Genomic DNA, 22,958 nt, shown 5'->3' with positions numbered 1-22,958 from the left:
CATTTCGTAGTCCATTTCGTAGTTTTATTTAAAGTACATACACATGCATTTATTCAACACTACACTTTTTTATTTATGTTTTTAACAGCTTCTTATAAGTGTTTTATATGTTATTTCTTATATGTTATTTATTGATATATACATTGCACTTTTGACTTTTTAAACTACTGTACTTATGTATTCAATACTTTTCTGCATTGCTTTTATATAAGAAGTACTTTTTTTAATTTATTTATTTTCTCTGAATAAGATTTCTCTTTAAATAAGAAGGCTTCTTGAATTAATCACTTCACTTGATTCAATTATTCTACTACAGAAATAGTATATAAGTAAGTTCTGGATATTACTGTTTCATTCTGAAGTCCTCTCATGTTTTACTACAGACAAAAATGCTACTTGTGAATTAAAGGTTTTATTCATTTTACTGCTCGTGGTGTTTTTGGATTACAATTGATTAAGAACTTCCTTTCTAGAGCTGGTTACTGCTTATACCCGATGGAATTTATCTTTTGGCTTTAGTTCTGGGTGTTTGAATTTTTCCACCTTTTAATCCTGCCTTCTTACTGGTTCGTTTGCTGCCAAAACGACCTGTATTTAAAAGATGGTCACATCACTTGAGCTGCCCCCACCCTCCCAAGCACTTTTCAGCTACTCAGTCAAAACCTATTAACAGATATTGTTTTTAAATTTGCAACCCTCTCTGTAAGCAAGCTATATACATATTAGAGAAATTAATTTAGACTGTTATACATATATAATATAGCTTCATAAAATCAAAGTAGAAAGGGCTAATGATGAAACAGGGTGGGGGGTGCTCAAGAAACAAGACAAACCGGGATTTTGGATGCAGATCCTCAAAGAGAACAATAACCATATACATTATCATACTCACAAAGTAGCAGAAAGTATTCTCAGATCTAAGCCAACACAGGGCTGGAGAAAGGAGATTCTGCCGATAGGGGTGACTGCAATTAGGGGTACACAGAACAGGCAAGAAGGGGCTGGAATTTACTTCAGAAAATTGGTAAAGGAACCAAGGTATTGGGAGCAAATAATTAGTGAGGTAAAGGTAATAGAAAAGGAAGAGGCCAAGAATTAATTTGAATTCCAGGCTAGATACTGGCTTCCCTATCAATGACTGATAGAGTATAGGCAAAGAAAAAGAAACAGGAGGATCCTAAACGAAACACCAGCACTGGTAGAGTATTTAGTAGAATCTAGAAGAGCAGCTGCTGTTAAAAACGGGACGATTACTACGACCTACAAAAAAATTGCATGACAACTATAGGAATCAGAGGAGGTTAGAAAAGATTGGAAAGAGAGACTGGATAAGCAATTCACAAAGAAACAATGGGGGATATAAGTATGGCTCTCAAATATGCAACAAAGTCAAGAAGATTTAGAATCTTTGCTTGGAAGTGTTCCATGGGTATTTTTATACCCAAAGCAGGCTCCAAAATTTTTTTCTCCAGTAGATTACAAATGCTGGGGGTATGATGGGGAAGAAAGGTAACTGGGAACATTTTTTCCTTGCAAACTACTCTAACAGAAATACTGGGTGAGCAAATTGGTGTAACTAAGGAAATTATTTTTTTGAGTTATGATACAGACTTGGAATTGCCTACACATAGTAAAGCCTTGCTGAGTTTAATTCTGTTTGGTGACAAAAAGCAATTACTAGAAAATGGAAGTCAAAGTCTAAACCAACTGTACTAGAAGTAGTAAGTACAGTAACAGAGATAGGATCTTTGGAAAAAGGTATGAACAAATTACATTGGAAAAAAATGGAATTGTGGGAACAGATGCAGAATAATGTTTTGGAGGAGGAATGAGGTTTAAGTGTAGGCAGGAACTGAATGAGCTTTGTAATGTTTGACCGATAACGGCTGGACAGATTATAAGTAATGTATAATGTTTGGAAAAATAATATGTCAATATAGAAAATTTTATTGAGTGTACTCTGTTAAAGGCTTTTGGCCGAGGCGCTAGAGATTTTCTACAACTGGTGTTTTGAAATAAATTCCTTCTTTGGAGTTGCTGGATTGCTGTTGTGGTTTTTCTACTACATTTGTCTGCTGTGGTTAATCTAATATGTCAATATGTTTATTTATATACATGTACAATTGCCCGTGCCGCAAGTTATAATTTAAAAAAAGAAGTTTCTTGTTTTTAAAAAAAATATATAGCTTCATAAAGCCCCAACGTCTAACGCCGAGAAAAAAATGCACTTTAGAGTGCAAACAGTATGCCTGTATGGCTTTGTCCTCCAGACTATTATATTACAAGTTTTACTGTAGTACTGCAGTATTGTTCTGCTGACTCTGTCATACATAAAATGTGTAAATATTAATTACATTTCTCAACTGCTAACTGGTATGTGAAACTGCAATCCCGTTTCTAGAATGAAACACAAATATGCTTTACAGCATTTTTAAGTTATTTTTGTATATAACTTGTTCTGAAAAGTCAAATGCTTGAAGTTAAAGTTCCAAAAGTCAGTGAAGAAGCTGTGCCATTTTCTAAATCCTGCTTATGCATTGAGAACATTGCAAGTATGACCTGTGTGTCCTGCCCTACAAGGCCAACTGATTGTACTTCAATTTTCAAAACAAAGTGAAGATACTATCATTTCGAATCTCCTGCTTCTGTGCTAAGAACATTGCACAGCAATGCCTGCAAAATTAAAGGAGCATTCTGGCAGTTTTTTGATAACAACAAATTTTCATACAGTTTTATTTGCGGTATAAAGTTAAAAGTAAACATCAGACAGTGTTCCACATCCTTCCCCTTTTAAGATTACAACAGATGACCATCTACCCCTTCTCATGTGGGAAATAACTGAGAATTCAGTCATCAAATCAAGAATAAATTAAGCAGAGGATATCTTATATCAAGAATATATTAAAAGTTACACAGACTGCTAGTAACCTGTCCCTTGCTGCAATACTTCAAGGTCGGGTAATCAAAGGAAAGGCAGAAGCAATAGGACTCTAATCTGCACTTGTCTTGCAATACATTACCTACAATGCTTACAAGGCTTATCCCAGCTGCAGAACACAGGAAGAGATCTACAAGAAAAGGGGCAACAATGGTAATGCACGTAGTACCCGAATATGACTACTACAAAGAGAGAATGCAGAACCTGAACATGTGTGAGGCAGGTATGCAACAGTTAATGGAGATCAGATGCCAAAACCCAAAGTGAATAAGTGGGGGATTGCTTTCTTCGCTTCTAAAAGATATTAATTAAAAAAAGGAGGGATCTCATGACTGACTTGCAATTGATGCAGACAGGTAGTCTTCAATGCCACTTCACTCAGTCTCTGAAGTCAGTAATTCTAAGACCATACCCGTCAACCTCTTAGTGCAAAAAATCTGGACAAAGCCTGACAGAATGAGGGGGGGAGGGTCAAAGGTCCAAAAATAGGGACAGATTTTAAATACTGCTCTTATAAACTTAGAAAGTTGCTAGAATAACATAAATTATCTTAGCATACATTTTTCTGAAGGATATGAAGTCTGAAAAACAAATGTATATTATTAATGACTTCTGTCCTCAGATTATCCCAGTGATTTGCAGAAAATCACAAATGTTATGAGGAACAGACGAAAAATAAGAGGCAAAAGTCTGGATAGTCTGCGAAAATCTGAAGAGTTGAGAGATATTAGCCATTTTTATATAAATTTATATTATTTTATATATAAACATGTATTTTTTTTCAGTAGCTTATATGTTGTTAATGCTTCATTCTTTCAGCAGTCTTTAAAGTAAAAAGTAAACTATAATTATTTTGCACAATAAAAGGCCACATGCACAATGTGTCAATTGGATACTGAAGGGTTTACTTCTAAATCCTAAGCAACCTAAACAAGCATCATAAAAACTTACTGTTATTTTGAGTCGACTGTTGTCTGTGTCTGCATTCCTTCCTCACTAAGTCAAAACAGATAAGCTATTTCTCTCTTCAGGAGTTTCAGAAAAGGAAGGAAAACTGAGGAATCTAAACTTACCTTCTACATCTGTATGCCATATGTGCTACATGTTGAACATTTTAGTGTTACATAACCTGTAATAAATGTGCAAATATTAAGCTTGTAAAAGGATAATCCTTTGTACAATTAACTGAAAAGCTAACACACACAAAGTGCTTTATTTATTAATAGTTTAGGGCTGCTAAAATAAAATTAGACAAATCCAGAGTAAAGAATGTCTGACCCAGCTATCTGTTCTCTTTTGCTGTGCAAAGTACAAGTGCTGTCTTCCTAAACACTCATCTCTATAAAACTTGATGCCATCAGCAAAACAGAGATGGGGAAAAAAAAGAGGCAAATGATGAAATGTGGTCTTGCAATGATGTCATACCCTTTCAGCACCTCAGTGATCTTCAGAAACAACCCAGAATACAGTTAGTGAAGCAAATCAGCTGGACAGCAAATCTCAGGATCAGATCATCTTATAAATGGGCAGGCAAAATGTAATTATGTAAAGACTAAAATGATGGTTAAGAAAATTGAAGTTTGCACTCGCTTCCTACTCAGATGCTATTTTCAACTTGCAACACAATACCAAAGAAATGCAAACACATCTAGTGGACAATCGCATACAGAGCATTGGATCATAATATTCACAGACCTCAAGAACAATGCTTTCAGGAAGAATCTGAGGTTGAATGGGGACATCGAGAAGGCAGAAGTACGAGATAATCCAAAGTATATGTGTATTCCTGTTAGTGAGCTGGACTGAGTTACCATCAGCAGACATAGCAATAGAGAGAAAGCCAACAGTCTGCTCTGTCATTTGCATGACAAAGGAGAAAATTATGTCATTACTGTAGAGGCCAGATAAGGAACTATAGTATAATGGTGACTGGATCTGGCACAATCAGTTAGTGCCTTATATACAGATACTCCAGGTGAAGAAATTACACTTAAAGATCATTTACCCAACATTTCCGAAGGTGATTTTTTTTAATGTTAGGAACTCGGACCTTCTTGGACAAAGCTGAGGCAGTGGATGTTTTAAAGAGCTGGGATTTCTCTGACCACTCACCACAGGCAGAGAGATTAAAATCAAGACTAGGGATCCTACAAAGAAATAATACAACAGGACTCAAGAAGAAAGTGCTTCCCAAACCATTTTCACTATTCTGGCAGAAAATCCAATAGAAAGGAAAAATATATTTGGAAGTATAGACAACCAAATAAGGGAATCTACATGTCATGATAAGGTGAAGGCAAGGGAATATTGTTTGAATGAAATGGTTCTTGGTTACAAGAGAATGCTTAATTTTAAATGAATGGATAGTAATTTTACTGACATTTATTTTAGAAGTTATGTGTCTCTTTTTGTGTAGACAGAAGAATTTACTATAACTGATGGTGCAATACACATTAAAAATCAAACTATTCAGATATGATGTAGTTGTGGGACATTTTTATTTGTTACAGGACATCAGGAAAATTGTTCTGGGGAACATGAAAGGTATTTTGTTCAGGAGTTATACGTGCATAAAGATTATAGGAAGGGGGCTATACAATGCGTACTTATACCAGTGTAAAGAGTGCTGTATTCTCTATCATTTACACCACCACCATGAATAGATTTTCAGCACCCATACGTGTTCTTGTTTTTGAGACTATATAGTTATATTTACTGTTTTCTAATGTCACAATAGTAATGTTTTCCTTTCTGTGTTGTTTTAACAGGTTCTTTCAGAGGTCATTTTAAAGTTGGTATGACGGCAAGATTCTGGTGGATTTAGGATTGGGTACAAGATGCATATATAATGGGGTTATTTTTAATCAGGCATTACCTGGATTGAGGTACTGGGCTTTATAGACTGGGACTGAAGATGGCAAGAAAATGGAGCAAAAAGGAACAGAAGGTCATAATTACAAATTGCAAATGCTACTAGGGGACAAGTAAACAGAGAGTTCAGGAAATACAAAACATATAACAAGGATCTGCAGACTAAAATGAATATTTGAAAAGTTATTTTTGAGGGCTAAGAAAAGAAAAGACATGGTGTCTCGGTATAAAGGGCAAGATTTCGTTTTCAAGACGTACCTCAATGAAATTGCCTTCCTGAAATGTCAATAGGTTTGGAAACCCAGTTAAAAGATAGTCATTGCATATATGAAGCAGGTTTGCCCTCAAGTTATTTTACTACAGAAAACACAAGTTACAGAAATGCAAGTGCTAGAGTGGTTATTTTTCTACACTTGAAGAGGAAACAAACAAATACTGTTGTTTTGTTTGTAATATAGTGTCCAATTTTAAGTGCAAGATCAGCCCTCAGATAAATGGTGCCAGTATGGTCAGCAAAAGGCAAAAAAGCAGATATGCAATTTGCACTGGCTAGTATGTACTGCCTTCCTGATTTACCTTTGTCTGAATTTAAAGAAATTATGCTGGAGTTAGCAAGTTTACATGAAAGGGTAATGTTGCTAGCTGGAGACTGAATCCTTACTCAATTACTGGATGCTTATGGGGCTCGACCATTCAAAAGAACAAAGGCAGCCACCAATTATAGAGAATTTGTACAATAGCCAGTTTTGGTGGAACTTGAACTCCAAATGGGCTTACCTAGACCCACATACACATATTTCTCATGGTGTTACATAAGATTCTACAGAAAAGATAAGTTTATTTTGTCCATGGAATCTTATTTGGTAAAAATGATCGATACATTACCTATACCATTAACTGTCCATGACCCTTTATTACTAGCAGAAGGTCTGCAGAAAGGGCAAAAACAGAAACACTAATGTTTTAATGCATCCTTCTGTAAATCCCAGTTCTTTCACAGATGACTGGAGGATCACATCCAAAAACGGTTCGATGGTAGAGGGGATGAAACAGACAGTACTACTGCCTGGTGGGAGACAAAAAATGATTACTACAGCAGCAAATGAAAGTTGTGCACATGACAAATTTGTATGGGCAGTTTCCCCATCATCACCTCCAGGACCGAGATCAACTCCCAAAAAACTTTCCAATATACTCTAGCCTCTTCCCCATTTAGCCATAATCAACTGTGCCCAGGAACCCCCTCTCTAGGTCTCTAAGGTGCAGCATACAAAACAAGTAGGCTAGAGGCAAACTCCCAAGCAGGACAGCATCTATTAAAGCACTCAAATGGGGGAAGGGGGGATGTGATGGGGATGGAACTATCAATGCAGATTTATCATTAACATAAGCAAATAACTTTCATGCAGTTTATTGGGAGGCTCATCTCAGTCACCTCTAGGACAAAGTCCTTAATCTTATCCTTCTGGTTAGCTCCTCACAGAAGAATACCCTAGATAATGACATTGTGAGTCAGACAGAAAATATATTTTTTTCTCACCCTTCCACCCTGTAGTTGCATTTTCAAACTCAAATGTCTCTCTAGTTGCCGTCCCTTATTTTAATTTGACCACATATTTCCTTCCCTCTTTTCTTTCACTGGCTATTGTCAATAAGCACAAAATTATCATTTTGTGAAGTCAATCCCCTTCAACTATTTACATTAATTGGCCATCCCACTGTATTCCATACAGCCAGCATACTAAATACCCACCCCTATCCAATCTGTCTTGGTGTTTTAAAATGAGTGCCCCTCCCCTCAGATTGCTAAAGCACGAGTTACTCACTCTTTCATATCTGACAACTTGCTGCATATTGAAACTCTTAGGATATTGACCCATTTATTTAATCTTACCTTTAAAACCAGACCACCAAGACCACTGATTATTGGACAGACCATATTCTGCCTTTCAGAAAGTTATCTTGAGATTAATTCTTCAGTTTTGCTCCTGGTGAGAAAAGGAGTGTAGTGATATTATTTCCTTGAGACTGCTGATAACTGATCACCAGGATGCCTGATAACGGTTTCAAAGTTGCCAGCTTGGAATTTGTGCTTATATTTTCCTCCTGGTAAGATAAGGATCAAAGGGTATTGATTCCCGACTGTCACTTATTGGGCAGTGAGTGCCTGTGTAGGACTTTCCTAATTAGTCTGGTTGCTATTCAAGGCACCTACCAGAAAAAGACTACAACAAGCCTACAGACCCCTGCAACATCTGGGACAAGACTGTTGATCACCAAACAGCCTGTGGCCTGCACCTCATCTTGGGATTGGTGCTACTGTTTTGGTTCTGGTGAGACAATAAGCAAAGAGGCAATGCATCTCAGCAGCATGAAGTTGTGGTGAGAACAGCACTAGTAGTAGCCAGGTAGTAGCCAATTAAGTGAATAACCACTTTTCATTACCCTTCACAAAGCTAATCCTTTCTTTTCATAAGTACTGCTTGATTAGCTGCGGTCGAACCTTACTTTAGTACATCTCCCTAAATACAGCATCTATAAACCATCCTGGTCTACTTCAGTAGTTTCTCCTGAATTGTTTGATACTGACCTGCAGAGACGCAGGCATCTTGAGTTGCAATTTTTCCTGCAAAATCACCCTTGAAATTTCACCAATATCTAGTTAAACACAGGGCAACTAGTTTGCAATGACAAGCACTGCCCCTGGAGTTGCAAACTGGGTACTCCTGACAATATTTTATATTCTCAGCACAACCAGCTAATCAATAAAAAAGGGCCAGTTGCCACAAATATGAACTTTCCCACTATTTCTGTTACCAGATTGCTGGATATGGGCACCCTGAGGCAATGTAGAAATTGACTCATGTTTACTGATAACCACTTAATTCTTAAACAAACTGATAGGGTATGTGACAGACATATTTACACAATGTCACTGAAGGCAAAGTTCTCACATAAAAAAACCTCTCCTAACTAATATTCAGTCCTCTCTTAAAAAACAACTTTCCTCTTGCTACAACAAAATCGCCAAGTTCGCCAGTGGACACAGGTCATTCACCCATCACTGTTCCTCTCTCCAAAAACTACATTGGCTTGAACTTCCACATCAGCTCAATTACATTCAGCTTACCCTAGCCCACAAACTCATTAACAACCCCTCTCTTTGTCCCTCCCTGTCTTCTGCTTTTAAGTTTCACTTACCTGATAAAATCTTAAGGTCAAACAATCAAAACCTATTAGAAATACTTAAACCAAAGCGCCCCCCAGGCAAAAACCTACTATCCTTTAACATAGCTCGTCTTTGGAACTCACTCCCACCATCTATTCGTACCATCTCTAATCTTTATTCATTCAAAAAATCTCTTCATACTCATCTTACGTCCCAATGGGAATGCTCTTGTTCCCATCCATCATAAAAATCTGGAACCCTTCATCCTTCATCCTCCATTCATTCTCTTCCTACTCAACAAAGCCTGTATACTTATTACTTTCCTGAATTCTAACCACACCATATAACAATATAATCCTACCTCTTTAATGCCCTAACTTACCTCTCATTATTTGTACTTTATCTAATATTTCACATTTTCGAATGTACCTCAAATGCAAAAGTTATGACTGTATTCTTTTTTACATTGTATAAGTAGCTTAGCTATGTTGTTTTCAACTTGTCTGTTAGTTTGCATTAAGAGCTTTTTCAAGTGTATGTACTTATTCTGTTTGTCTGTTCTTTTTTGGAGCTTTTCTCCCCAGGACTCCATTGAAAACGGGTTCTTTTAGGCCCAATGGACTATCCTGGTAAACCAACTGCAAATAAATAAATAAATGCAAATAAATAAATAAATAACTCCTAATGTCAATCAGGTTGTCAGTAGTACATACACTGCACCCATCACACACAGTACAAAGCAGACACACAGACAGACAGGTCAATGTCAGAAGATAGAAAGTTGAAAAGACTGAAAATCAATTGTTTCAAAATATCGAAAATATTTTTATTGCAAGGGCAAGCCCCCCTACACCCCTTCATGTGGGGGGCTGCATCCCCCACACACCCCTGCTAATTATATATACCAATTCCAAGATCACACAACACTGGAGAAAGGGCATATTCCATTTAGGATACTTTGACAGGTATGACAATTTTTGCCAGGGTAGGCCAACTCCACAACTTTGCCCTTTTCCCCAGTGTGGTGCAGTTTCGGAGATGGTATATATATCTATATATATATATATATATATATATATATATATATATATATATATATAAATTAGGTTTGCTAAGTGAATTTCAATGGTTTGGTGTTGATGGAGATGTCTTTTGATGAAATAATACAGACCCCATTGAGCAGGGGTAGGAAAAGAGAATGGGAGACCTGGATTTATAGAAATTTAATCTCTTCAATACAGAAGCTTTCTCTTCACAAATCCCAATCCTGGGATCTGAAAATCCAGTGGGTGGCAATGTTGGGTCCAAGCAGTCTTTAAGAACTGGATTTTTCTCATGCAATCTGAGGGGAGGAGGAATCATGGATATCATGAGCCTAGAATCCTAAGACACACTCTGGCTGAAGTCTGAGAGCGAGACTGGAGAAACTCAGGAAAATTTCAGGATACAAGCTCACTTTCTCCCAAGTTAGGAATGCCTTCTGTTGGGAAGAATCTAGATGGCATCTTAGAAAAACTATCCTGTGAGATGGCATCAGAGAGGATTTTTGACTGTTGATCTGAAAAGGAGATATGTAACCCAAGTAATGGACTCTTGACATTGGAAAACGGCTATGTGAAGGTAAGCAATTAGTCTAAATAAGGAAATATGTGAATGCCATGCAGTCTGCAATAAGTAATCACTGGAGCTAGACATTTGGTGAAAACTCTTGGAACTGTAGATATAACCCACAGAGCAAAGCAAAGAGTTGATAATGTAACCCAAACACAGAGAATTTAAGGAAATCTCTAAACTGTGTGGCAATGGGACCACAGTTACCAAAAAAAAACTTATATAATGAAGAATGAGAGAAAAGACTATGTAAAGACATTACTTTGAAGTTTGGCAGATTTACAAACAAGTTGAGAAAGGAAAGGTTTAGAACTGATATCCAGGAAGCATTCTTCACTGGCAGCAATCTTGAATAAAAACTTTTTCCAGTGTGTTCTAGAAGCACATGTCATACGACCCTCAGGATGATCATGTATCTTAAAACTAGGGAAACATGTCTGTCTAATTTGGTGCATAAAAATAAATACCCCCAAAAAAGGAAGGTTTCCTCACTGCCATCTGTAACCCTCCTGAACTAAACCCATCTGTCTGACACAAGACAGAGAACCAGTTCCTAGGACAGATCTAGGGATATGGGAAGGAGACAGGAAGGGATGTAGGAAAAATACTGCAACAGTCATTCTGAAGTGAAAGGCTGTCACTTGTTTTCTGGAAGGATCTCTGCTTTTTATTTGACCCTTCCTGCCACTTTCTTTAGAACCCTGTTTGCCAGAAGTTTGTTGAGACTGGTTCTTTTTCCAAAAAAGGAAAACAATGTTTTTGTAGTTTTTACAAAAAGGAGGGCTGAAAAATATCAGTAATCCTCTGAATCAATATACCTGTTTCAACAAACTGCTTAGAGACCCTGTGCTGCTGAAAGACCAAACAAAAACTCCTTATATAGAGGAGAATTTAAAATCTCTGATTTGACATCCTCAGAAAACGTCTTATTGCACACTCAAGCAAAATGTTGCCTAACAACAGAAGAAGCTGCAGCTCTGGACACAAAGTCAGCAAAATCATATACACTCTATAAAGAAGGTTTTGAAACTTGAGAAACAGTAGCAATAACAGAGTTCAGAAAGGACTTACCTTCTAAAGGCAAAGTGGCAGAAAAGTTCCTCAGAATGGCAACACGGGCAACCATGTACTCCAGCATATGAGCCTGGAAGTTCTTACTTCTGAAGGGTAGAGTAGAAGAAGAAGAAAAATTATCTTTCCAAACCTGTCAAAGGCTTTACCATCCTTGTTAGGAGACAGATCAACACTGATGAAAAACATGCTAGCACCTGGAGAAGAAATAGAAACAGCTGATGGGTCTGACCAGAGATGAGAAAACAAATACTTGTTAGGCTGTGGAATTTTACCAAGTCTGTCTATCATCTTAGGGACTGAGGATTGAGTATCAGGGTTATTGCATCTAATCCAAAAGCATCCCCCTCAAGGCAGGCATAACTGGTGGGACAGAAGAAGAATGTTGTATATCCACTTGCAACAGCTCATAGAATCTCCTTAAGGAACAGGCAGCATCCAGCTGTTCCCACTGAAATAAATTATTCATTCTGAACACAATCTCAGAAAAAGAAAATTCAGATGAAAATGAAGATCCATTCATAGTCAGAATCTGGGACAAGGAAAGAAAATGCATAGGAAGTCCTGTGCTGCGGTCAACAGATGTGTAAGGAGTTAGTAGATACATGGAAAAATGTAGTTGCTAGGCATGGACCGGCAATCTCAATGTCGTTCCTTTAGCTTCCTTTGTATGCCTTTCAGGCTATCACGCTTGTGTTGGCAGCAGCACTATTTTCCATAAAAAGTCAAATAAAATTAGCAAGTCAAAAAGGGAAGTATTTAAAATGCAAGGGAGGGGGCTAAAGTTTCCAGTTGTATAACATGAGATTCTTCCAAGACCTAATGAACAAAACACAGTATGGCATCTCTAAGCAGCTTCTTTTTTAATTTTCAGAGATCTTTTGGGGGAAAAATGAAAAAGAAAAGCCTACAAGAATTTCCACCCTTCATAACATGTAATGCATTTAATAATGTTGTGCTTCTAAGATATAATTTTTGTTCAAAAAAGCTGCATAAAGCTGCATATGATAACAGCATTTTCTGAGAGATAATTACTCAAAAAAGGAAGTCACTTCTCTGAGGCAAGTCTTAATTAAAAGTGGTCCCTTTTGTTTGAATGAAGATGCAACAAAGATATCTACCAACTTTTCAAATGTAGAGTTTGCACTTCTAAGAAAGATTTATGTTGTGGAAACACATCTCTTAATATTCCATATTTTCACACAACGTCCAGATTTTTGCCTGTTATTTTTGGTCTGTCCCTTATAAAACATATGGTTTTCTGGAAAATCATTGAGAATTGATGTCAATAAAAAATAACAGACATTTGAGTTTCAGACTTCATATCCTTCAGAAAAATGTATGGTAATTCAAAATCTTTCAGTATATTAACTTTCTAAGTTTATGAGTGCAATATTTAAAAATTGTCCCTATTTTTGGACCATTGCCCCCCCATTATTTTTGGCTTTGTTCATATTTCTTGTGATTATATTTTAACATATGTGTGTAGGGTACAGCACCAAAGAAACAAGACGTCTCAGTTTATTCACCAAACCAAGCAGTACCATATTTACATTCAGGGTCATGGGGAAAAGCCTCCCCCCCACCACCAAAAAAAAAAAAAAAACAGAAATGCCCAGGGCCTTTTTTGTTGTTTTCAAAATTTGTTGTTGAATTTAGTTTTGTGGAATAACAAATCCTACTGATGCCAGCCCCTTCATTTGTGTAATCAGTTTAGGGACAGATTTTATAGTTTCTCTACTGAAGATCGCAGGAAATTCAATCAAAATGTTAAAGACCAAAACTGCTGGAGTGAAACAGCAGAACCTTGAAACGCCTTAGTGACTATGTACAACGTATCCTGAGGTGGAGTAACATTTGAGTTGGTATACTTAGTTAAGAAGGCTCTGGGGTGAAGGGAATAATCTACCCAGCAATTGAGGTCACTGTGGATTGATTAGGGGTTATCACAGTTTTGATCTGACGGTTTCTGTTTTCTGTAATGTTGGCCAGTTTTATTTAACCTTCAGTACTGATCCTTATCAAAGTAAGTTTGTTTGAAGCAAATTTGTTTGCTAGTGAAACTTCCAAACTACTGTTTAACTTTAAATACTACTCTGAAAGAAAAAAAAAACACAACTTGCTTTCTTGTGAAGGCATAATACTCCACAACCTCAATATCCCCCTACTAAATATAACTAACTTCAAAATCACTGTGCAACAGAGGAAAAATGATATTGTGTGGCAGCTGCAGTACACAATTCAGTCAACCACTTTCAACAGTTACTGTGAAAAAGGTCTGTTCTGGCAAATTATCACAATTCCTTTGCACCTAATACTCAGATCCTGACCCATCAACTATCACTGGTCAGTATGTCACATTTTAACACTTCCTTGGCTCATAAAACAGTTGTTTTAGAATTGCACTTTACTGCAGGTGTCATCTATAGAATTAGCTGACTTTATGAACACTCTGTGTATATTCTGAAATTAACTCTCTACAGTAGTCTACAATGTGACACAGTGTGTGCCAGCTAGACCAACACTTACTGGATACATACTAGCACACTGCTCTACTTGTAACCACATACCTTGCTTACAGCTCTTCTTATATAGCCAACTTATTGAAGGCTTGTGCTGTAAGGCATGCTCTATTTTCACAAAGCTTGTATTTCTCTATGCATGTTAAATTTGATTTTTTTTTTGTTTATACCCTGCTATACCTAACTGTGTTTTGACTGCTGTTCCTTATACTCAACTGCTTTTCTCTGCAAAGAGAAACTTTATGTTTGATCTCACGCTTTCAGGCTTTACTGATTTGCCTTACACATGCTCTGTTGGTCTTACATGTCTACATTTTCTCTTGTAAGGTGGCTAATGGTTAGTGAGGCCTTCAAGGTAAAAAAATAAATACGTTGATGGATAACAAAACAAATACAAAATGTGTTTTCCTCGCCAGACCTTTTCCTGTTATACCTATTACACATTCACAAATCCAATTATGATGACACCCACTCAAGTGATCTCAACCTCTTTTGCAACATAACTATAACTTGTTGGAAGGACAGATACTTATAACAAAGAATACTTCTTCTACGGAACAGTCTTCCACGTCACATAAAGCAAAGTATTTCCCTTACTCTACTCAAATGTAATTTGGATGAATGGATGAGTAAAGTACAGTTTTGTACCTACCATAAATGTAGATGTTCGAAGATCCACATTGCTGCAGTCCTAACACTTGGGTAGTCCGCTGTCCCAGTCGGCCCGAATACCAAAGTATAAGGCTGACGTCGGTCAAGGCGCATTAGTCTGACGTCAGGATGTCAGGGTACAAATGCGCATGACTGACGTCATTTCCTCAGTCTTTTCTTGCCCCAGATGTCAGAAGACCCTAAAAAGATAAGGCCAAACCAAAAAACAACAACACACCAAACACCCCTGTACCAAATATATGTACAATATATATACAAAGTCAGAAAGGTACAATCCCACCCACACAACCACCCCTAAACACAGAGGGGAAGGAGGGAGGGTAAATTGGACTGCAGCAATGTGGATCTTCGAACATCTACATTTATGGTAGGTACAAAACTGTACTATGTTCTTCATACCACATTGCTGCAGTCCTAACACTTGGGTAGAATCCCAAAGCAGAGGTAAGGGAGGCTGGCAAATCATAAAGAAGCAGGAGCTGTCAACATGCCCTGCAAAATAGCTGTGGCAAAACCAGCCCTAGATTTAGAGTAGAGAGGAAGGTGGTAATGCTTAGAGAAAGTATGCACTGAACTCCAAGTAGCTGCCTCCAAAATATCCTTAGTTGCCACCCCCCTTAGAAATGCTGTTGAAGTGGCAGTAGCCCTAGTGGAATGAGGCCTAATCCCAGCTGGAATCTCCTTGCCATGATGGGAATAAGAAAATGCAATGCAAAACCCAATCCACTTAGAAATAGTTTGTTTTGACACAGGCTTGCCCTGAGAACTCAAAGCAAAAGAAACAAACAACTGCTGAGACTGCCTAAAATCCTTAGTCCTGCTTAAATAATAACGCAACTGCCTGTGTACATCTAAAGTGTGCAAAATCTTTTCCCCCTTATTTTGGGGATCTGCATAAAAAGTAGGCAAATAAATAGTTTGGTTTAAAGCCACACTAGAAACCACCTTAGGCATAAAGGAAGGATTAGTACGTAATGATACCCTATCCTTATGGAAAATCAAAAGGCTCAACCGCCATAAGGGCCTGCAATTCAGAAACCCTTCTTGCAGAAGTAATGGCCAACAAAAAAGCAGTCTTCCATGACAAGTATTTCAACTCAGCAGTAGCCGAGGCTCAAAAGGTTGTAGAGTAAGTTTCTCCAACACAAAATTGAGGTCCCAAGCAGGAGTAGGAGCTCTACGTGGGGGTCTTATATTCTTTGCCCCTCTAAGAAATTGCTTGAACAAAGGATGAGAAAACAACGGTGGGTCACAATCATAGTGAGCTGAAATTGCTGCAGCATGAATCTTAATGGAAGAGAAAGACAAACCTTTGTCCAATAACTCAGTAAGATATTGAAGAGCCACACTCAAATTTGGCTCAGAAACATCCAAATCCTTTGCTGCACACCAAAATAAAAATCTCTTCCATTTTCCTGCGTACACTTTCCTTGTACTAGGTCTTCTGGCTTCCATAATCACATTCAAAACTTGTTGAGGAAGCTGAGACCTGCTATGGTTCAAAACAGAATATGCCAGGCTGTTAGATGAAGAGAGTGAAGCTTGACATTGAGTAGATGCCCGTCCTTCTGAGACAATAGGTGTGGAATCAAAGGTAAGGGCCATGGAGGCTTCCTTACCAGACTCCTCAGCAATGGGTACCAGTGCTGCCGAGGCCAATCTGGAGCTATTAAAATCATCCTTGGCTTGTCTTGTCTGACCTTTAGGAGTACCTTTGGGAGGAGAGGCAGAGGAGGAAAGGCATACACATGAAGATTTTTCCAACTGAAAGAAAGAGCATCCACTTTCCAGGCTGTGTGATGAAACCTTTTCGTGCAAAACTTTGGCAGCTGGTGGTTTAGTGGAGAAGCGAACAGATCTATGTCTGGAGTTCCCCATGACACTGTCAATGTTTGAAATACATGAAGATCCAGTTTCCACTCATGGGGATCCATGATTTGCCTGCTTAACACATCTGCTAAGGAGTTCTGTGCTCCTGGCAGAAACCTTGCTTGAAGATTCAGTTGCAAGCTTAACGCAGTCTCCCACAAAATCATTGCTTGCCTGCATAGAGGATAAGAATGTGTTCCCCTTGTTTGTTGATGTACCACATGACAGTTGTGTTGTCTGTTAGAATCAACACCTGCCCTGGAAGAAGTAAATCCTTGAAAGCCAGTAATGCAAACTGGACTGCTAACATCTCCTTCATGTTGATATGTAGATGCTGCAGTCTGGCAGGCCACTTGTCTTGTATCCACTTTCCATTCAGATGAGCTCCCCAAGCTGTGTCTGAGGCATCTGTCGTTAGAATCTGACTCGCCTCTGGCCGGGTCACAGAGAGTCCCTTGTTTAGGTGACATTCCTGAGCCCACCACAAAAATTCCTTTTGAATGCAAGGTATTATTTGAATGACAGTGTCCAAATCCTGGCAGTGCTGTGTCCATACATTTTGAGATACCATTGTAGCTTCCTCATATGCAGTTTGGCATTGGGAAGTACCAGAATACAAGATGCCATGAACCCTAAGGCTTGAAGGACTGTCCTTGCAGTCAGCCCGGACTGATGAGATAGTTGATGGAAGTAGAGAAAGATTCTTTTGTTTGTCCGGGGTTAAAAAGGCCATCTGGGTTGCTGTATTCAGTCTCACACCCAGAAAGCACATGTCTTGAGAGGGTACTAGACTGGACTTTATTTCGTTCACAGAATACCCTAGGCATCTTAGCACTGCTATCACATATTCCAAATGCTGAAGAAGCACGTCCCTTCCTTGAGCCAGAATCAGGCAATCGTCCAAATAAGGATAGATTTGTATTCCTTTTAGCCTGAAGAAAGCTATCACTGGAGCCAGAACCTTTGTGAATACTCTGGGCGCAGTAGATAAGCCAAAGGGCAATGCAGAGAACTGATAATGAGAATTCCCAGCTCGAAAACGCAGATACTTCCTGCAAATTAGTCTGATAGGAACATGAAGGTAAGCTTCCTTGAGATCCAAAGTTACCATCCAGTGATCTTTGCCCAGCAGAGGTAAAAGCTGTTGTAACGTCAACATTTTGAACTTGGGAATGTCCAGATAAGTGTTGAGGATAGACAGATCCAAAATTGGTCTCCACGTGTTCCCCTTTTTTGGTACTAGGAACAGGCGAGAATAAAATCCTAGGCCCCTTTCTGGCACAGGAACCGGCTGAATGGCCCCTATTTGGAGCAACAGAGAAATTTGCTTGTGAGCCTCTTTCCTTTGTTGAGGAGGAATGTCTGGCATGCCTTTGAAAGGAGGCAAGGTATGGAAATAAAACCTGTAACCGTGGTGAATGATATCCAATACCCATCTGTCTTGGGTAATTAAACTCCAGTTTTCTTTGAAAAGTGCCAACCTTCCTCCCAAAGGTGCTGCCAGACGAGAAGATTCTGGCAGCTGAAAAGGCAGGTCATTGGGTCTGTTTACGAAAGGACTGACCCCTGCCCTCACCAGAAGACTGAGCAGGTGAACTCCTGTTCTAGCCCAAAAAGAACCTTGAGCTCTGCCTCTTCCACGCCTACACCTACCACTAGCCTTGGACTCATAAGCAGGATATGTCCACCCCTTGGTAGGCCAATTTCTACTAAACTTGGAGCTGAACCTGCAAAAATCTTTAACAGTCTGCATAGACTTAGCCTTGTCTTCCATTTTCTTTAGAACTGCTTCCACAGGCGAACCAAACAACACATCAGATTGTAAAGGAGCATCTAAAATCCTTGTTTTCACATGCTCAGCTAAATTCTGATCCCTCAACCAGGCGTGCCTGCGAAGAACCGAACCAGTGGCAGCCACCCTCGAAGAGGCCTGCACAGCATCAAAACCACATTGCAAAGAATGCTTACCCACCTGTTCAGAAACATGAACTAAATCCTGCAACTCTTTACACTCAATACCTTCCGCCAAAGCATCTACCTTAGACTTTAATTGTGAAAGGAGATAATTTTGGTATTTCAACATGTGAAACTGGCAATTTAAAGCTCTCATGGCCAAAGTGGAAGAAGTATACACTTTCTTTCCCCATCTATCCAAAGCCCTTGCCTCTTTATCTGGAGGAACAGGATTTTTAACAACAGAAGCCTTAACACCTTTAGGCCCCTGTGAAACAGTTTCTGGGTCTGCCCTAGGACTCTTAAAAAGATACTTATGAGCTTCAGGCACCCTATAATATCTATCCGGTTCAACTGGAGCAGGAGGCAAAGAGTCAGGGTTCAGAGAAGCCTCTGCAAAAACATCCTCCACCACATCTAGAACAGGAGGTATAGCTAAAGGCCTATGCTGGGGAAGAAACAAAAATTCCCTAAGCCTTTTCCTGGAATCTGAGAAATCCTGACCTTCCCATTTAAAATGCTCCCTCATGGAATGAAGAGTCTCTGAAAATGAAAAATCCTCAGGAGGAGAAGCAGAAGGAGTAGAATCATCTACATCAGAATCAGAGTAAGGGGAATACTCCTGCAAGTCTTCAGCCGAAGACTCAGAAGCATCCGAACAGTGCTCAAAACTCCCAAGCTCAGGTTCCACCCTAGGCCTCTTATCAGGAGGGGGCATAGAACCTCTAATCATTGTAATCAAATCTTCTGCCATCTTAAGCATATGCTTCTTAGGCACAGACCCTGAAGAACTAGGGGTAACACCTGAAACAAAACCTGGCCTGCCCCTGGGAGAAGCCTTGGAAACAGCAGGGGAGGGCCTAACCACCTTAGGAAGGGAGGGAAGAACAGCTACCTGATAAGCCCCTTCCGCCTGGCCTACCTCCTGAGAGGTCACATCTTGCAGTAATAAAGTCTCTCCCTGGGATTCCAAAGAAATTTCTGGCTGAACCCCTGGCTCCACCGAGCCCTCTAAAGAACCGACGTCCGGTACGGACGGTTCTTCCAGCCTAGGCTTTGCTGTTTTGTCCTTGCGCTTTTTTGAAGCGGGCCGGAGCATCCGCCGGCATTTTATAATTACACCGCTTCCCAAAAACTAACCTGGCACAATCTAATCTTCTCTTTATAGTGCGTTTGTTAAATCTAGCACAAGAGCGACAGCCAACAACGTCGTGCTCAGGCCCTAAGCAAAGTATACACAAGGTATGGTAATCCCTATGAGGTATCTGTTTCCCACAAGAAATACAGTTATTCACTTTTTCTGACATCCGGTAAAATACTGAGGCAAGAAAAAAACAAAATATTCCCCAACGGGGTACTTAGCCAACTTGGATTCGGTCTGAAACTCCGACTTCGGAAAATCTCAGAACGCCAACCTGCACTTGCAAAACTGCTTCTGCATCGGACCATGCGGCAAAAAAGACTGAGGAAATGACGTCGGTCATGCGCATTTGTACCCTGACGTCCTGACGTCAGACTAATGCGCCTTGACCGACGTCAGCCTTATACTTTGGTATTCGGGCCGACTGGGACAGCAGACTACCCAAGTGTTAGGACTGCAGCAATGTGGTATGAAGAACATCTGCAGTTTACTTCCCAGTTTAGCTGTGTACCTCATGGAGAGAAGCAAAAAGTAAATGTCTCAAAATATTCTTGTTCTGCCCACCTTTGGGATATTCGTATGGAAAATATAAGGGCTAAAAACTAACATGGGAATGTAAGGTTAGGATTCTTAAGATCCTCATAGAACAGTAGCCTATTAAGTACCTATAAACTTATTAAATAAATGAAGTGAACCATACATTTTATTTTACCAGACAGAAAAATATTTCATCCATTTAATGATGTTTAATTGTATCTGAATGCTACAGTGATCCCGTGAACAGCCACAGCCATCCACAGAATTTACAGGGCTAGAAGGGACCAGAAATACATTGATAGGCCTTTCTTGCATATCACAGGTACACAATGTGCACACATTGACACACAAGCAATTCAGAGTTACCAATCCATCCAGTGCATGTCTTTTAAATGTGGGAGGAAACTGGAGTACGTAAAGAAAATGCATTTGAATATAGGACATGCAGATACCGCAGAGAAGCATCCCAGTCATGAGGAACAGAACCAAAGAACCTCTTACTGTGAGACAACAATGCTATCTACTGCCCTATAAATCCGAGTAGGCTAGAAAACTGAATTGGGTAGAACAACACAGAAGAAATAGCTGAAAATGTGTTTTTCCACAGATACTAATGTCAGGATCACTTGTCTAAGAAAAGGAAAGGTTGTGTATATGTAGTGCCGATGTGAGGTTATTTTGCACCCTAGGGAAAATTTGTTAGTGCACCCCTTGTTTTACAAAGAAATTCAAAAATTCAACATATGGGTGGAAAGAAAGGTTCCAACAGAAGAGAAACATTTTTAAACAAACATTCAGTATATACATGAACAGGTATGAAATAACCCATTTTACACTTATCGTAAAGTACAGACAGAAATGTACTGTAAATCTAGCTTTGCAGAACTGTAACAGTAAGCAGTCTGGCCATTTGTTCCATTCACACAGCCCCAATCTCCACTCACAACCCGAACCACAGTATATGACTTGATCTTGCGAGATTAAAAACAAAAACAGCAACAAAAAAGACGACACTGTCATTAATTAAGTATACTTTTTTTTCACACAAACAATACTTAAAGTTCAGAGCTTGTGGTCGATCCTACTTCACTAAAATGCACATTACTCTTGCAAATTAAGACAGAACTGCAGTAATTTTATTTGCACATAGGCATTGCCCCCATTCCAACTGCCTACCCAGAGAATATGCTTTGAGACTACAATGTTTAAAATAATGAAAGTAAAAGGACACGGTTACATTACTGTATTTCTTTCACATCACATAGCCAAGAACTTGCACATGATCTTACTTCAGTTCACCAATAGACACTGTACTCATGCAAGGGTACAGTTTGTTTCAACAACAAAACATTGACAGTCTTCTTGACTACTCCTACAAAATGATATTAGGTTAGAAAAACATGTCAATCTTAAACGGCTCCCTAGAACACACTTCAGACCTAGTATCTCTTTGATACCTGGCAAGATATTAAATAAAAAAAGAAAAAAAAAAAAAATATATATATATATATATATATATATATATATATATATATATATATATATGGATTACTTCAGAAGCTCGAAATACTGAAATCTCGAATTTCAGTATCTCGAGCCCAAGAAGTGGAATCCACAAAACAACAAAAACTAAAAACATGAAATTCAAAACCTCGAATACCAGAAGTTTTGAATTTCACGGTTCTACACACACACACACACACACACACACACACACACACACACACACACCATCCACCACACAAACACATACAATCACTCTTCTACATGAACTACCTATATATATATATATATACACACACACACATACATACACACACACACGTGTGTACATATATATATATATATATATATATATATATATATATATAAAATAGTAAAGAAAGTACTCAACAGCCACCAAAACACATGCCTTGTGGATGTCCGTGGCCTGGGAGGCCAAATTTACCTCAAATTTGGCTTTGATAGACTATTTGTCCTTTGTTATTTGCTTAGTTTCGTGACAAGCTTTTATCCTGCTGGGTGCTTCACCTCCTAATTTTTACCATGATTTTCTTCCTTCTGTTATACAGGCTATTGATTTTGAAGTTCTACCAGGGTGGCTTGTTTTTTTGAGTTAGTTCTATACTTCTTCCTGGTGGGTACAGCTGCCTCTTTGCAACTATTAACATGCTTGTACATGGTTTCTGTGAACAGTTCTGCAGAGGCAGCAGTGTTCTCAAGGTTTATGTGGGCTTGAAAGTTTGCCATGTTATCACTTAATAGCAGACAGCTAGCCTTAGAGTAGTTCCTGAATAGTATAGGCTTAGCTGGGGTACAGGTTTTAGTTTTACCTCAAAGGAGATCACGTTGTGGTCTGACCTTACCAGGAAAGACATTACAGTAGGGGGTGTGCTCCCATATTAGTGAGGAACAGAGCCAGTATGGTTGCACCCCTGCTTGGTGTATTGACAATCTGGTCCAAGGAGTTTGTGTTTACAAAATCCAGGAATCTCTTTGCCTGTATGTTTGTTGTTGTATAGGATTCCCAGTTAATAGTGGGGTAATTAAAGTCAACCATAAATATGGGATTGTGTTGGACAGTGAGTGTTTCCAACAAATTGA

The 22,958-nt window shown here is 38.9% G+C and overlaps 1 protein-coding gene across 3 annotated transcripts in view; it reads right to left on the bottom strand.

Moving 5' to 3' along the window:
* The window catches only part of PLPP1 (phospholipid phosphatase 1), a 1,366,516-nt gene that overhangs the window by 1,154,852 nt on the left and 188,706 nt on the right, over nucleotides 1–22,958 (bottom strand). The gene's annotated exons all lie outside the window — the stretch shown is intronic.

The sequence above is a fragment of the Protopterus annectens genome, chromosome 2.part2 (genome assembly GCF_019279795.1).
Source record: "Protopterus annectens isolate FY-2018-M chromosome 2.part2, PAN1.0, whole genome shotgun sequence".
In the NCBI taxonomy this organism is placed as follows: Eukaryota; Metazoa; Chordata; order Ceratodontiformes; family Protopteridae; genus Protopterus; species Protopterus annectens.
This window is presented reverse-complemented; position numbering and strand designations above follow the sequence as displayed.